Source organism: Gastrolobium bilobum, unplaced genomic scaffold (assembly GCF_033153095.1).
Source record: "Gastrolobium bilobum isolate Gb01-03AN ecotype WA unplaced genomic scaffold, APGP_CSIRO_Gbil_v1 utg5152, whole genome shotgun sequence".
NCBI lineage: Eukaryota > Viridiplantae > Streptophyta > Magnoliopsida > Fabales > Fabaceae > Gastrolobium > Gastrolobium bilobum.
This window is the reverse complement of record NW_026898358.1, coordinates 250,375-265,666: the sequence shown is the minus strand read 5'-3', so window position 1 is coordinate 265,666 and position 15,292 is coordinate 250,375. Positions and strand designations below refer to the sequence as shown.

Here is a 15,292-nt window from a genome sequence, read left to right as displayed (position 1 = left end):
ATATATTACCATATGAGGGATGAGAAATGCATGGACTATGGCAGCGAGGAAAGTGTTGTTGAGGCAAGGTCGTCTTCTCATGGTACACTCTTTCTGCACAATACTATATTTTTCTTGCTTGATTTTTTATTATCGAGCAAGTGGTTAGAGTTTTTTTTTTTTTTGATATTTATACACAATAATCTTTGTGATGTAAAAGGGTAAAGGATTTTTAAAAAAAAGTAAGAATTATTACTGCAACGGTTATAAATTAAGTAAGTACAAGAAAAATGATCTTCCCGCCAAAAAGTAAAGTTAAAAAAAAAAAAACTGTTTACAATTTATAGAAAGGAAAGTCAAATATACATGATGTTGTGTTTGCTATAAGTTTTCATTTGAGTTATGGGGAAATATGGGTGGGTATTGAAAAAGATCATGTTTAGTTCAAATTTTGAAAAAAAAAAAAAAGACTAATTAAATAGGAAACCTAAGCAATTAGATTTGTGTTATTTTTTTGCTCAAACTAGCTATTCACAAATATCACTTTGGGTGTGGTATTTTAGGATAGGTGAAGAAGTGATATTTAAAGAAACCAAGTTATTGATATTGGACTCTCATTTTTAGGTAGTGGTTTGTTTAAAAAATATTGATAATAGGAGTGTTTTGGTCAATTCAACCAATTTTTCTATCACTATTTTACATTCAACCAAACATAGACTTTGCAAATTTATATAAATTTTCTGATAATATTTGGGTGAACCAAACATTTTTTTTAAACTTTTTCATCAAACTCATTTTCCTATTATTTTCTCATTAATTATGTTTTCCCAATAAAAAATATATCCTCTATCAAACACCCCAAAATCATAATATCCGTCATCATTGGTATTGTTGAGGCCATCAATATCATCATTTCGTATTGGCTTTGACTTTTCTATCCATGTTATACATGTAGAATGCCCTGTTAATTCAGTTGTAATCAATTAGGTATGCATGGATAATCGATCATTTCTTATTTTAATTCCGTTTTTGAAGGTAGACATTTAAGTTGTGAGGAAAAGGTGAATTACCCACAACACAACTTCAATTCCCCTCCACAATAAATTAATTACTAGAGTAGTAGTATGCGTTGTTAGATATATATTCCGATGATGAAGGGACCAGCTGATACCCACATCATGAGAAATCACAAGGAGGAAGTCATGAATTAGATTCGTGTAATCACAGCACAGGCCGAATATTTTACATGAGCTAATCAATGTGTTGATAGTTCTTTCCGCTTTTGCAATCACAGCTTGATCGTTTTCTCATGCGCATAGCGCATGTATCTGCATGTGTCCAAAAGTGTACATGTCAAGCAAAATGGTGTCTTAGACCGGACGCTTCTCATGTTCTCGCGGATGGTTGAATTAACTAATCATTAATTTGGACACTTTTTTTTTTCCAAATAAATATTGCAAATTAATTAGTTACTAGCAGGGTGGGTATCTACGTACATTCAATCCCAAAAATTAGTTCAAAGAATGAGAGTGTCAAAGACCTTGTAAACTTCACATTAATTGTATGGACAACCAACGTGAAACTCGTAACACGGGATCGAGTAGTAAATATATATATGAAGAAGAGAATTAAAGATGGTCAAAGCACATGGCTACACATGTCATGATGAGCTATAATGGTGTAGGCTGATGTATGAATATTCATATATGAATGAGGATTTGGACAAATTAGTAAAAGAACGGGAAGAGGGGGACTTTGAGCAGACAATTCAATCATTAAGTTGTGTAGTTAACCGTTGAGAGAGAGGAGTGAGTGGTATTAATGATGGGGGAGTGTGAAAGTGGAGCCAGACGGAGTCATTAGAGAAGCAAGAAGAGAGATTGTAGATATGTGGGTGGGACCATACACCCAAACGCAAACTACATCAATTCGCATTATGCGGCCTGTGATGAGTAAGTACTATGACTAGTGTGGTGGGATTAGTGAACTCATTTTTTCAAAGAGAGAGAGACAGAGAGAGGAGGGGGGTAATGGGTAATGGTGTTGGGTAAGGGAATTGGTGATTAATTACTGAATTGTGAATAGATTCAAGGGAAGGTGTGTGGAGTGTGAACCGGTGCGCGCTTTGTGAGTAGTTGAGCTTTACTATAATGGTAATGGGGCCAATTGCTTTTGGGTTGTTTAATGGAAATTTTGGAGGACCCATTAGGCGTCATAATTGCCTCTCATCTGACGTTATTCACGCCTCGATCATGCAAATCGCCAAACGCCGCGCCCAGAGATGCATACGCAAACAACCACGCTCTTTCAAAAGTAGATTCTCGCTTTTACACCTTTCCCACCTAATGTTCTCCCACGGCGAAGCCCCAAAAGGAGTTAGAGTTGTACCTCACCTTGTTTTGGTAGCAACTAATCAGGGGACAAGTTTGAATCCCCTCATTAAATAAGGCCAAAAGAATAGTTATAAATGTATAATCTTTGCTGTACGCGTTTGGATGGAAATTACGGAGAAATAAATGTTCATTAGTTATAGTCATATATCTTGAAATTGATGTTTCCGACTTGAGCATAAGTGCATTCCGTAAAAGATATTTATGGTCACGGGTACTAAATGAACCGCAAACCTTTCAGGGATTTTTGACTTGATTTGTGAAGATCTAAACTTACATCTTTAAAATTGATTGTTAGAATCAGGCTTATACTTATATAAAAATTTGTTTTAATAAAAAGGCCTTAGATTCTAATTCAAAAGTCTGATCTTAAAGTCTTTTAGTCTGATCTAGTATATTAACTTTTATTTTTATTTTATATTTTTTATACTGCTCATAATAGCCATTTTCTCTCCTCAACTCATTTCACTCCATTTTATTAGTTAAATAGATTTTTTTGAATGATTTTGTTCTATATTATGCTATTTGGATATACATTGAATTCTGAATCTTTGTGGAATTATTAGTGTTGTTGATCGTATATTTTGTTTCAATAAAATTTTGTTGTCTTATTATTTTTTTAACAGACTAAACCAAACTTTTATTTTTGTAAATAAGTCAGGTCACAGACTGCTAATTATATTCATAACAGGTAACAGACTAGGCTAGGCTGACATATTTAAATACAAGCTTAGCCTTTTCAGAGCAAAGCACGGCCCGACTCGGTCCATTAACACCCTTACTTGTGGTGGCTCTTTGACCATAATGGAGTTTTCTCACACTCAATACACCAGTCTGGTATTGGGCAGCAAAAATTTTACCACTGGGAGGTGTTATGTCCCACCGAGTTTGAGACATCCCCCCCTCCCCCAAAAAAAAAACACTTTTTGTTTTCTTAAACAAAGAGTTCTGCTTCCCCAACACCCCCTCCCTTACCTTGGGGAACTTGGACGACATACCACGTGGCACAATTTTAGTCGTTTGAATCCCTTTCTTCGCCTTGTAAATAACATTTCATCCATTCATAATTCATTATCTCCTTTTCCATTAATCAGTATTCATTAAGCATTATGTAAAATATTTGCATATAATTAATTACACATGCTTATGTTAGGCTATGTTACGATCATGGCAAGTATATTGATTGTTTCAAGTAATAAAGTAGTGAGAAAGATTATCGTCCCACGAGAACTGAAGTATCAAGTACTATTCGCATTAGTCACTTTAATTTGGACAATTCAATTTGGTTGTTGATAATAATTGTTGAATTAAAATAAAACGAAAAGCAATTGTAAAGATAAACAATCAAAAACATGTAAAAATGATTAAAGAACGATTTAATAATTATAATAAAGAACTGTAGTCATGGTACACTTCGCCTTTGATACCCCCTTATCGATCTGAATTAATTCTTATTATCAATTATTTCAATGGTTTAGACAATTCATCTTCTTTAAATTAATTGGTTAAACCCTAATGTCTTAGTGATTTAATCCTTTAACCCAATTAGAATTCTAATGTCTTAGTAATCCTTCTAGGATTAAGCAATAAGTTCAATGAATTAAAAAATCTGCAATTCGTACAAGCCTATGTCTACATTATGCACAAATTATTATTTTAACTTAGTCAAAATTAAAACCTCAACATGTTTATTGTGAGCTCTAACACTCAAAACCTTATAAGATTGATCAAGTCTAATAAGGATATAAAATTTTCCTTCAAGGTAAAATAAAACTGATTGAAATAAAAGAATTATAAAAACAATTCAAATACCAAAGAGTTTCACATCAGATCCGTGACCCTAACTACAAAAGAAAACTAGCAAGACATATTAATGTCTGACTTAAATAAAATAAAAAAATAGAAGAATATAATAAGATGAGGAAGAAGAAGAAGGATCAATGGTTGATCAATTTCTTCACGCTTCCTTTTCTCTGATTCATCCGCCTCAGCAAGAACTTACAAAACTCTCAATTGTTGCTCTCCAATCCTCTCTTATTCTTTTTGTCAAAAAAAAAGAAAAAATTACTAAAATAAGGTTTCTTTTTCCCTATTTATACATTGCAACAAATCTTCCCCAAATCTCTCAAGGAATCATTTTTTAAATAAAATTTCATCTCATTTAAGTGTTGCACATGACCTCCGCGCGGTTAGCGTCAGGACGGCGCGAAGAGGCAGTGAGTTGAGTAATTATCACTTTTTCATGGCACGGATCGCGCCATTCCTGTGCCAATAGCACGGAGAGGCAGTGAGTTGGGCAATCTTCAATTATCCACGCCATTCCTACTCCAATTGCGCAATTATGCAGTTTGCCAAACTTCTTTTTGTGAATTAATTTTCTTTTCTTACACTTTTCTTCTACAAAACACAGAAATTCAATGAGAATATGTCTGAGCATGGATTATCAATATCTCTAACAGATATTAATATTTATCGTTCAATTAATATCAAATCCTTACTCGTTTTAGTCTAAAAAACTATATATGTTGGAGGCATATCAGGAGAACAAAAAAGAATTAAATAAGTCACCAGGATTGGTCTAGTGGTGAAGGATTTTGGTAGTTTATATTAGGTCATGTATTCAATCCCCACCAATATAAAAAAAAAAACTGAAAAAAAATAAATTAAAAAACTATAACAACCATTCACTAACTAAAATAAACCCTAAATACCATAGTTATTAAAATCGGACCGACCCGGCCGAATCGACCCGGGAACTGGTAAATCGGTCATATAACCGGTCCGGTTGAAGCAACGGACCGGCCATGCATCAGAATCGGTGCGACCCGACCGGTTTTCATAAAAACCGGTGACCCGACCCGGTCCCAAAAAAAAAATCTAAACTTTTTGTTATTTAAAAAAAAAATAAATCATAATAGCCATATTTGAATATTTTTTTGCTTATTGACTTATATAAATTATGTACCTACAACACTGATATTATCTCAATTATGTACTATGCATAAAATTTTGAATTATTTTATAGTTAGAGATGTCGTTTTCTGAACCTAAAGCTCCATATCACGATTATTATATTTTTGTTTAATTTTTTATTTGATAATAATATGTGATTTATTATTTTTTGTATTAAAATATTTGAAATTTTTATCATTTTTTTAAATATTTGAGTATATTTATAATTTTTTAATATAAATTATAAAATTACATATAATTACCGGGTCATGCGGTTGAACCAGTGACCGGGTACCTCGACCGGGTCAAAGACCGAGCCGGTTTTAATAACATTGCTAAATACTATTCAGGAATTATTTATTCTAAATTACATTATTAAAAAACTAAACACTACTCATTATACACTAATCATTATGTATATTCTCTACATATAATTAACTACAAATGAATATATTAGGATAACACAAAACAATTAATTTCAAAACTTATAACAACTATTCACTAATTAAAAGAAGAAAAAAATATTTGTTATTTTAAATGACACAAAATTATATCATTTTTAATAAAACTACGTTATTTTAGTGTGGTTTTTCATTTTCTAAAATAACATAAATGACATTTCCCTTAAAAGAAACCCTAAATATTATTCATAAATTAATTATGGGCAGATGTTATTTATCGAGTAGATAAAGGGACTCTTACGGCTGAGATTGTGCCAGACGCTGTTTAAGTTCCCTTGGGGGGAGGGTAAAGTCTTGCTACCCAGTACCAAACCGGTGACCCTCATTTATACTTTCATAAATCGGGCAGCTTTGTACATCATAGTTTATCTTCTTGAACGATAAGTCTACATCACCAGTTAACGAAGTTGAATTATAAATCATCTAAACAGTTTCTAAAAAGCAATATAACATCTATTTTTTTGCTAAAAATTTAAGAGGATGGATATTCTTACTATCAAAATTTTCTACTATTAACTTACTACCTATCTAATCACCATTATATTAATATTTTCTCTCTCTTCAAAAACTTTTTAACATTCTCTCTCTTTGATCCAATGGTGATGTGATGGGTAATAAGTTAGTAGTAAGAATTTTTGGTAGTTAGAAATCCTCACTCAAAAATTAAAACCTATTATTTTTTACATTTTTTATTTAGTGTTTGTTTTTGTAGAGATTTAGTGTTTATTTAATTACTTACAGATTGATACTAAAATTTAAATATTTATTTTATGAGTAATATTATACTTACAACTTGTTATAACTATTTTTATTATTATTGAATCGAAATCAAATTAATAATTATAAAAAGACATTAAGTGAAAGTTGTTTAATTTGATTTTAATCTAATAATAACGAAAATAACTATAAGAAATGGTGAGACAAAATAGTTATAAGTATATTCTATTGCTTATTTTATACTCTTTCATTACAATTGTATTTTAACTCTTTCCAACTTTTTGTTATAAAAAATATATTTAAGTTTAACCATCGAAGGGCTTCTTATATAGTTATCATAATGTTCGAGGGGTTAGTCTAACAAAAATACTTGTAAGAATGTCTTAACCAAAAGTAAAAAAGAAACTTTAAACAATTATTATGATAATTACTTTCTAAATTTAATATAAATAGTACAAAAAATATGTTAGTAATATTGTTCAATATGTTACAACATCAACGTTATTTTTATTATAAATTAATTAAAATTGACAGTTGATAACCCCAAAAAATACCACTAGAGTTAGCCTACTGGTGTTTAATGTGTATTAAGTTTGCAGTTCAATTCTTATATAATGTCCAAAAAAATAACCCCAAAAAAAAAATTAACAGTTAGTGAATATCTTAATAAATAATAATATTTTATATATTTAAAATTTTAAACATGTGTATCAAAATATAAATTATAAATATTGGCAAATAACTTCTTATGCTACCGAAGAAGAGGATAGTTTTGTACTAAAAAAAAGAAGAGGATAGCTTGCAACAGATAATTCCTATACCGTGCCAAAAAATATTTTATTTTATTTTTTAAAAAATAGTGGGCCATAGGATTTTATTTCTATCGCATGAAAGGGAGAATTTTGCTGCAACACCAAATCTTTTAAATCCTATAATATTTGTTTAATGGGGAAAGATATTGTAACAATCAAATTATGTTACTACTAATCAATCTCACCGTTAGATCGCTTATATTGATTCAACGGTGATGATTACCCATATTTAAAGTGAAAGCATTAAATATGAAAAATCATAATTATACAAAGGTGGAAATAAATATAAAGTATTAAATTTGAGAAATCATGATCATACAAAGATAGAAATAAATATAACCGTTGGATCAACATAAGCAATTTAACGATGAGATTGATTGATAGTAACATAACTTAGTTGTTACAATATCCTTCCTCAATTAGGGATAAGATATTGTGACAATCAAATAATGTTACAATCAATGTTACTACTACATCTTAACCGTTGATTTCCGCCAATCAACGGTTATCATTTTTCAAATCAAACTCATTAATTAATTATTAATTCGCAATAAATGATAACTGTTGATTAGCGAAAATTAACGGTTAAGATGTGGTAGTAACATTGGTGGTAATAAAATTATATATAATATGTTGAAGTTGATCCTCACAGCAACGTGATACAGCCTGTCAATGTCGTATTTAAAATACACAGTACAATGTACCTAAAAAAATATACACAGTACAGACTCCAGGTTGTAGAAGTTTATAGTAGCATTTAAGAGGTGAGCGCCCTGAATATTTAGGCCGTTTGGATTTTTTTTTCAGAAAAAAAAAACACTTTTCATAAAAAAATTGTTTGAATACCTGTTTTTTTTTAAAAAAAAATTATAAGAAAATTGAAAAAAAAATAAAATAAAATTTGAAAGCTGAAAATTTTAGCTTCCAAAAAAATAGAAGCATTTTTTTAAATTTAAATAACTTAAAATTTTAAAAAATATTTCTAAAATAAATAAGGCATAAAAATAACTTTTCTACCCATCCAACTATCTGAAGAAAATGAATTGACTGAAGTTTCCACTTAGCCACCAACTAACTATCCCAATAACTTTGTGAAAGCAGGACAAGTAATAATATGTTGAAGGATTCAAGAAAACACAACACGAAAGAACTTTCTTATATAATGGAACACACTTTGAAAACATCGAACCGCACAGAGAGTGACACTTAGAAGGATACTGCTTTTAGCACTTAGTAAACCATAAGGTTTACCAAACTTCTGTATGGACCAGAGAATTCCTCCAACTGCAATGCCGTTAATGCTTACTGGACCCCAGATTTTGTGAGATATATCATACATTTTTTTACTTTTTTTTGTATAATATTTGGTTTGGATAAGGGATGTAACCGATAAATTCAGTTTTATTAAATCTCACTAGGCGTGGACTCGGTTGGGATACTTAATTATTGATTGAACCAATGGATTACTGGTCAGTCGGTCAGTTAACTCGGATATATATAAATATAAATATATAAATTTAATTATAATCTTCATATTTAAAATGAGTTAAATAAGGTCCACTAAATAAGCTAAAAAATATGAAACACAAATAAATGAAAATGCACACTATTATTATATCAAATTAAATTACAATTTAGAATCCCCATAAACATATTCCTCAACTAGAGGTGGCAACAGTGGCGGACCCAGGAAAAAAAATTTATGTCCGCACAATCAGTGGCGGGGTTCGGGGGCAGCGCCCCAGAATTTTTTTTTTTATATAAAAGTTTAAATCAACGCTTGAACCCGCTCATAATCTAGTTGCTTCCATAACAAGCTGCAGACAATAGTTTGACCAATTATTTTTCCCCTAAATCTTATCAATCCTTCAAAACAAATATGAGAATATACTCCAGTACATCCATACATCATCATTCTATTTTGGGATATGTTATTTTACCTAACATTTTTCTGCCTACCTTTGTCTACCACTCTCCAATACCGTTAGATCAAAATCTCAAGAAGAGAGAAAAAGATAAATGTTAGTTAAGATTCTGATCTAACGGTGTTGGAGGGTGGTAGGTAGAGGTAGGCAAAAAAATGGTAAGTAGAATAACCTATCCCTTCTATTTTATAGTGGTGAATAAAAAAGTTAACACTACCTATACAGAAGTAAAACAAAATCACAGTGAAGGTCTCGTCTCTAGATATTAACTTATTTGAGAATGTCAGACCTACAATCAATCATCTCTTTTTATAAAAATAAAAAAGGAAACAAAGGATGAAGAGAACGTGGAAATGAGTACGTGACAAGGGAGGAAGAATAAGTTTTCTTTCTAATCAATGTGCGTTGTTTTAATCATCTTCGTACGTTGTTACGTTGCTAACTAATATAAGAATAAATATCATTTTTGGTCCCTAAAAAAAATTTGGTCCTCACTTTAGTCCATTATAAAAAAAAATTAGTCACCTGATCCCTATGGACCCACTTTGGTCTTTCTGTGGGACTAGTGTAGGTCTTTTTTGAATTTGTGATGGACCACGATTTTAATTAAATTGATCTACTTTAAATTTTTTAAGGACCTCGAGACTAATTTTTTTTTGTAAAGGACTAAATTGAGAATCATGTTTTTTGTTAGGGACTTAAAAAATTATTTACTCCTAATATATATATTGAATCAAGAGACAAATAACAATCTACAAAAAAAAAAAAAAAAATTAAAATCAAAAAGTTTATGACCGCACTTGCGGGCATTTGCCCGCAAGTGGGTCCGCCAATGGGTGGCAATATGGGTTGAACCCGACGGGTCAACCCGTCAACCCGCCAAAAAGGGCGGGTTGGGTTACATATTTCAACTCACCAACTCGTCTCAACCCGCTCTGTTGGGTTGTGGGTCAAAACGGATTGGTGGCGTGTCGAGGCGGGTTGGCCCGCCGAGTCAATTTTTATTTTTTTTTTACTATTAGATAGTGTTTTATTTGTTTTTAAGCTTTTGTGATATTCAATTTTTTGTTATCTTAGTTCTCTCTAGAAAAAATATAGAAAAAAAAAATTATTTATGACAAAAGTAATTTATGTATGGAGATAAAAACAAGTTTGTAAAGAATATATGACTAAATATTAGCATACATTTAGACTTAAGATTGAAAAAATTAAGGGAAATGAGATAAGAAAATAAGTAATATTATAATATTACTAAAATATAATTTATTTTTTATTTTTTATTTTATTTTTTATTTTTTAAGCGGGTTGACCCGTCAACCCTCCATAAAACGGGGCAGGTTGGGGATTTCAACCCAAATTCAAGATGCGGGACGGGGCGGGCCAACCCACTTTTGGCAGGTTGGCGGCCGGGCGGGCCGACTCGTTTTGCCACCTCTACCCTCAACAACATTAAACTCATATTTTTCAACGGTTAGAAGGATATATATAAATATAAATATATAAATTTAATTATAATTTTCATATTTAAAATGAGTTAAACAAGGTCCACTAAATAAGCTAAAAAATATGAAACACAAATAAATGAAAATGCACACTATTATTATATCAAATTAAATTACAATTTAGAATCCCCGTAAACATACTCCTCAACTAGAGTGGTAATATGGGTTGAACCCGACGGGTCAACCTGTCAACCCGCCAAAAAGGGCGGGTTGAGTTATATATTTCAACCCACCAACCCGTCTCAACCCGTCCTGTTGGGTTGTGGGTCAAAACGGGTTGGCCCGCCGAGTCAATTTTTTTTATTTTTTTTTACAATTAGATAGTGTTTTATTTGTTTTTAAGCTTTTGTGATATTCAATTTTTTGTTATCTTAGTTCTCTCTAGAAAAAATATAGAAGAAAAACTTTATTTATGACAAAAGAAATTTATGTATGGAGATAAAAACAAGTTTGTAAAGAATATATGACTAAATATTAGCATACATTTAGACTTAAGATTGAAAAAAATTAAGGAAAATGAGATATGAAAATAAGTAATATTATAATATTACTAAAATATAATTTATTTTTTATTTTTTAAGCGGGTTGACCCGCCAACCCGTCAACCCTCCATAAAACGGGGCAGGCTGGGGATTTCAACCCAAATTCAAGATGCGGGACGGGGCGGGCCAACCCACTTTTGGCAGGTTGGCGGCGGGCGGGCCGACTCGTTTTGCCACCTCTACCCTCAACAACATTAAACTCATATTTTTCAAATCCATCTACATTGAAATGACATATGTCAGCCCCTCTCTCTGGTATTAATCTTTTGTATTTAGCTGGTATAAGTGGTTTTAGTAGAACTCGTTGTATTTCTTCCTTTTAGCCTGTGTTGGGATTTTAACCCCAACCAGGATATAAAAAAAAAATTTGACACGCATCACATTCTCTTAATTTATTATTCCCTAAATTACTTCAGCATTGGAAGCTGAAGTTTGAGGTTATTGTAGAAGAATATACTAGCAAATAAAATTACAAAAAATATTAAAATTAGTTCTACATTTTTTTCTGACAAGATGAAATAATTTTGATTTTTTATAAAAATAATAATAATGCATGACCCGATCGAGTCACCAGATTTGGCTAGGTGCGATGCATGACTAGTCCAATACTTGACCCGAATCAGTCTGATGATCGGTTCGTCGGGCCAGATTTCACAACAGTGGATAAATCAATTCCCTCAAAATTTTAAGTTGCGAAATTTTATAATATTTATCAAATAAAGGGATATCGTTTTCTTATGTTGTAGGAAAAAAATTACCTCATGTTGTAGAAATAAAAGTATAAGTTGGATCCACAGGTAAGAGGAGAGAGAAAAAATTAGTGGGACCAACCCCTTCTTGTGTGTGTAGGAGAGTTATTTTTCTCATGTAAAATGAGATAAATATACCCCTTAAATAAATAGGATAGCAAATTGAATTCTAAATAATTTTAATTATAAAAACTCTGATATGATATAATGAAATCAATTAGCTCAAAAGATGGAAAATAAATAATTTTTAATTCTCCTAAATATTATCTTTGAAAGAAATTTAAAATTTTAATTATCAACTTGCTCCAAATAAAATTATTCTCCATGTAAAATACCTGTACTTTTTAAAAAATAATAATAATAATTTTATTACGCTTTCTTTTCTTCTTTTTTGGGGTGAATTTTTATTACACATTTCTAAATTCTAACAAATAGTGCAAGCTTTTACCATTTCATGAAAGGAAGAACACGTGGTGAATGTCATAGCTGTTGTGATCCGCCAAGTCTTTACAACCTAACATTGATTTTTTATTTTTAAATAAAAATATTTTTCCCCCGCCTAAAACAAGTAGGTGTATTTCCACAATTTTTTTGGTAATTTTTTTTTAATTTAATGCAAGAAAATTGCATGCACACTCCTCATATTTCATTTGTGCAAAAATTTGCATCATATAAAATGTGTATTCTTGGTATGTACATTTAAGTTGCACACACATTTCATTCGCCTCTTACGGAAGGTGACAAGTGACAGATATATTTTAACTTTTGCATAAATTAATGGTGATGCGCAATTTAAATATGCACAATTGATATGTATGTTTCATTTGTATTAGATTAATAAATAATTTAAAAAAATTAAATCGATAAAATTTATTGAATTCTGCATCAAAATGGTTAAAAAGCTCCTCCTTAGAATAAGAGTCCTTGTGTTTGGCCTTTTCAAAAAAGTAACTTTTATTTCTTCTTTATTTTATAAGTGTTTTTTATAAAAGTCAAAGCTATTTATATTTTTATAAAAATATTTAGTTTTTTAAAAAAATAATTAACTTTTGACTTCTGCTTTTTTTAGAAGTTAAAATTTTTAGCTTTTGAAAAAAAGTAAATTTTTGGCTTTTGTTGTGACTTCTAATTTTTTTAAAAGCAGATATCAAAATAAACTAAAAACGAGAAGTGTTTTTTATTTTAAGAAAAAAAATAGTTTTTGGAGAAAAAAAATCATCCAAACATACCCCAAGTGATGCAACCTATTACGGTGAGAAAAATTTGAACGATTTCCTTGTAGGATAATAAGCCAGTGGCGGAAACTTGTACCGTATCATGAAAGGAAGAACACGTGGAGGATGTCACAGCTGCTGTGATCCGCCAACGAGCATATCTTGGTGCTAATAAAGTATGTACTCCTTTGCTAAAAGTAAAAAAAGTTGATGGTTTTGAAAAAAAATAATCATATAAGGAAAGATAAAATGATAAAAAATATATATTATATTTTCAAATTGAGTAAATGATGCATCAAATCTTCAATACTCTTGTAGTACGGAAGATATTCCCACAATTTTTTTTTCCTTTTCTTCCTCCACGTTGAAAATGAAAATAGGATAGCCGCGATGACAGATGAAATGAAACGAATAGAAGCCTTTGCCTCAACCCATTCTCCTTTTTTTTTTCTTTTTTGTTTAAATATTAAGAGTCTATATAATTTGTTAAACATAAAAGATAATAAAACATAAATAAAATTATATTTTATTTAACTGTTTAAATAATATAAACACTTGATAAAAAAATTCAAGAAAGAATACCAATTTCTAATTTTTTTATTTGTTAGTCAACTAAAATTACAAAATTTTGGCCGTAATACAAGAGAAAAAAAGATGAATAGTCTATACTTTTTACATCACAACTTTATTAAATATAAAGTAAATTGTATTATAGTAAATCTTATTTTATTTTATTCATCAATATTACAAAAAATTTAAATTTATGCATTGGTTATTAAATACATAAAAAATATTTTGTAACTTAATTACTTGTGATAAAATATTTTATTTGTTATATTTTTTTAAATGCATCAAACCGTAACTTAAAATTTGATCGGAATTAAATTTAGAAGAAGAGAGGATGCATACAGTTTTTATAATTTGTGTCAACTTAAAGTTATTTTTTTATGAGTTGAATATATTTGTATATTAAAAGAATTAATAGAAATTAAAAATCGATATAATTCAAATGTTTAGTATTTTTCCTATGATGTTTTATCTCAAATATGTTATTCTGAGATTTGGAAAAATATAGGAAATTGTGGGAAAATTCATATTGCAACATCCCAAAACGTTCTACGTTTTTTTTTTTTCTATGCCCCAAAATATTTCCATAATTCAAACTTAAATTTTTATCATATTATATTCTAAATTGAATCAGCAAAAACTCCTGGGTACAAACTTGCGAATCCGTTTTCCTTTACCTTGATCAGAAAAGCAAAGAGAAACGGACTTGATAGTTTTCCACTAAACTCTCGATACAGTGTCTATGTAGTTTGGACCTTTGACTCGATTATTTTTTAATTAAATTTTCATTTCATTGTGAAGAGAGAGAGAGACCTCTCTCTTTGCAAATGTATTTGGAGTCTACGAAGCATTGATACTTCAAAATTCCTAACGTGTCGTGTCCGACACTTCCCGATACTCCAATACTCATTGCAGAGACTCAAAAAATGTTCAAAGTTTACGTTGCGTTGCATTTTGAGTTTCAACTATTAGATTCGTTCGATTATGATTACTATTTTATTGAGTTTAATATAAATATTTGGGATATCTTATGTTTCTTTGCAAAAGGTATTATAAGTTTAATTTTATTTTTTTGTTAAATTATTGAACATTAAATATAATATACATTACATAAATTAAAATTATATAATATCAAAACGTGTCATAACGTGTCAAAATTCAACATTTTTTAGAATTAACGTGTTAAAATATCGTGTCGTGTCATATTTCGTATCCCATTGTCAATGTGGTGCAAGATAATTTGGGTTTCAGTGCCTCGTTTAATCCTTGCAAAATAAAAAGAGGCAAGAGCTGCGAGGCTGGCAGAGTCGGTTATGAGTCATGACCACTTAAGCCCAAACAGAAGGAAAAGGCCCGCTTTGATACTTTCATTAAAATACGGGGGCAGTAGTATAATAGGCCCAATCGAAAATACACAAGAGTATCCCGAACGACCACATTAGAGAGAAAACAAAGAAAAAACATAGGGTATTAATTTTTTCA

General features: G+C 30.4%; 1 protein-coding gene across 1 annotated transcript in view; it reads left to right on the top strand.

The window, feature by feature from the left end:
* The window catches only part of LOC133315216 (catalase isozyme 1), a 99,796-nt gene that overhangs the window by 46,424 nt on the left and 38,080 nt on the right, over window positions 1-15,292 (top strand). The gene's annotated exons all lie outside the window — the stretch shown is intronic.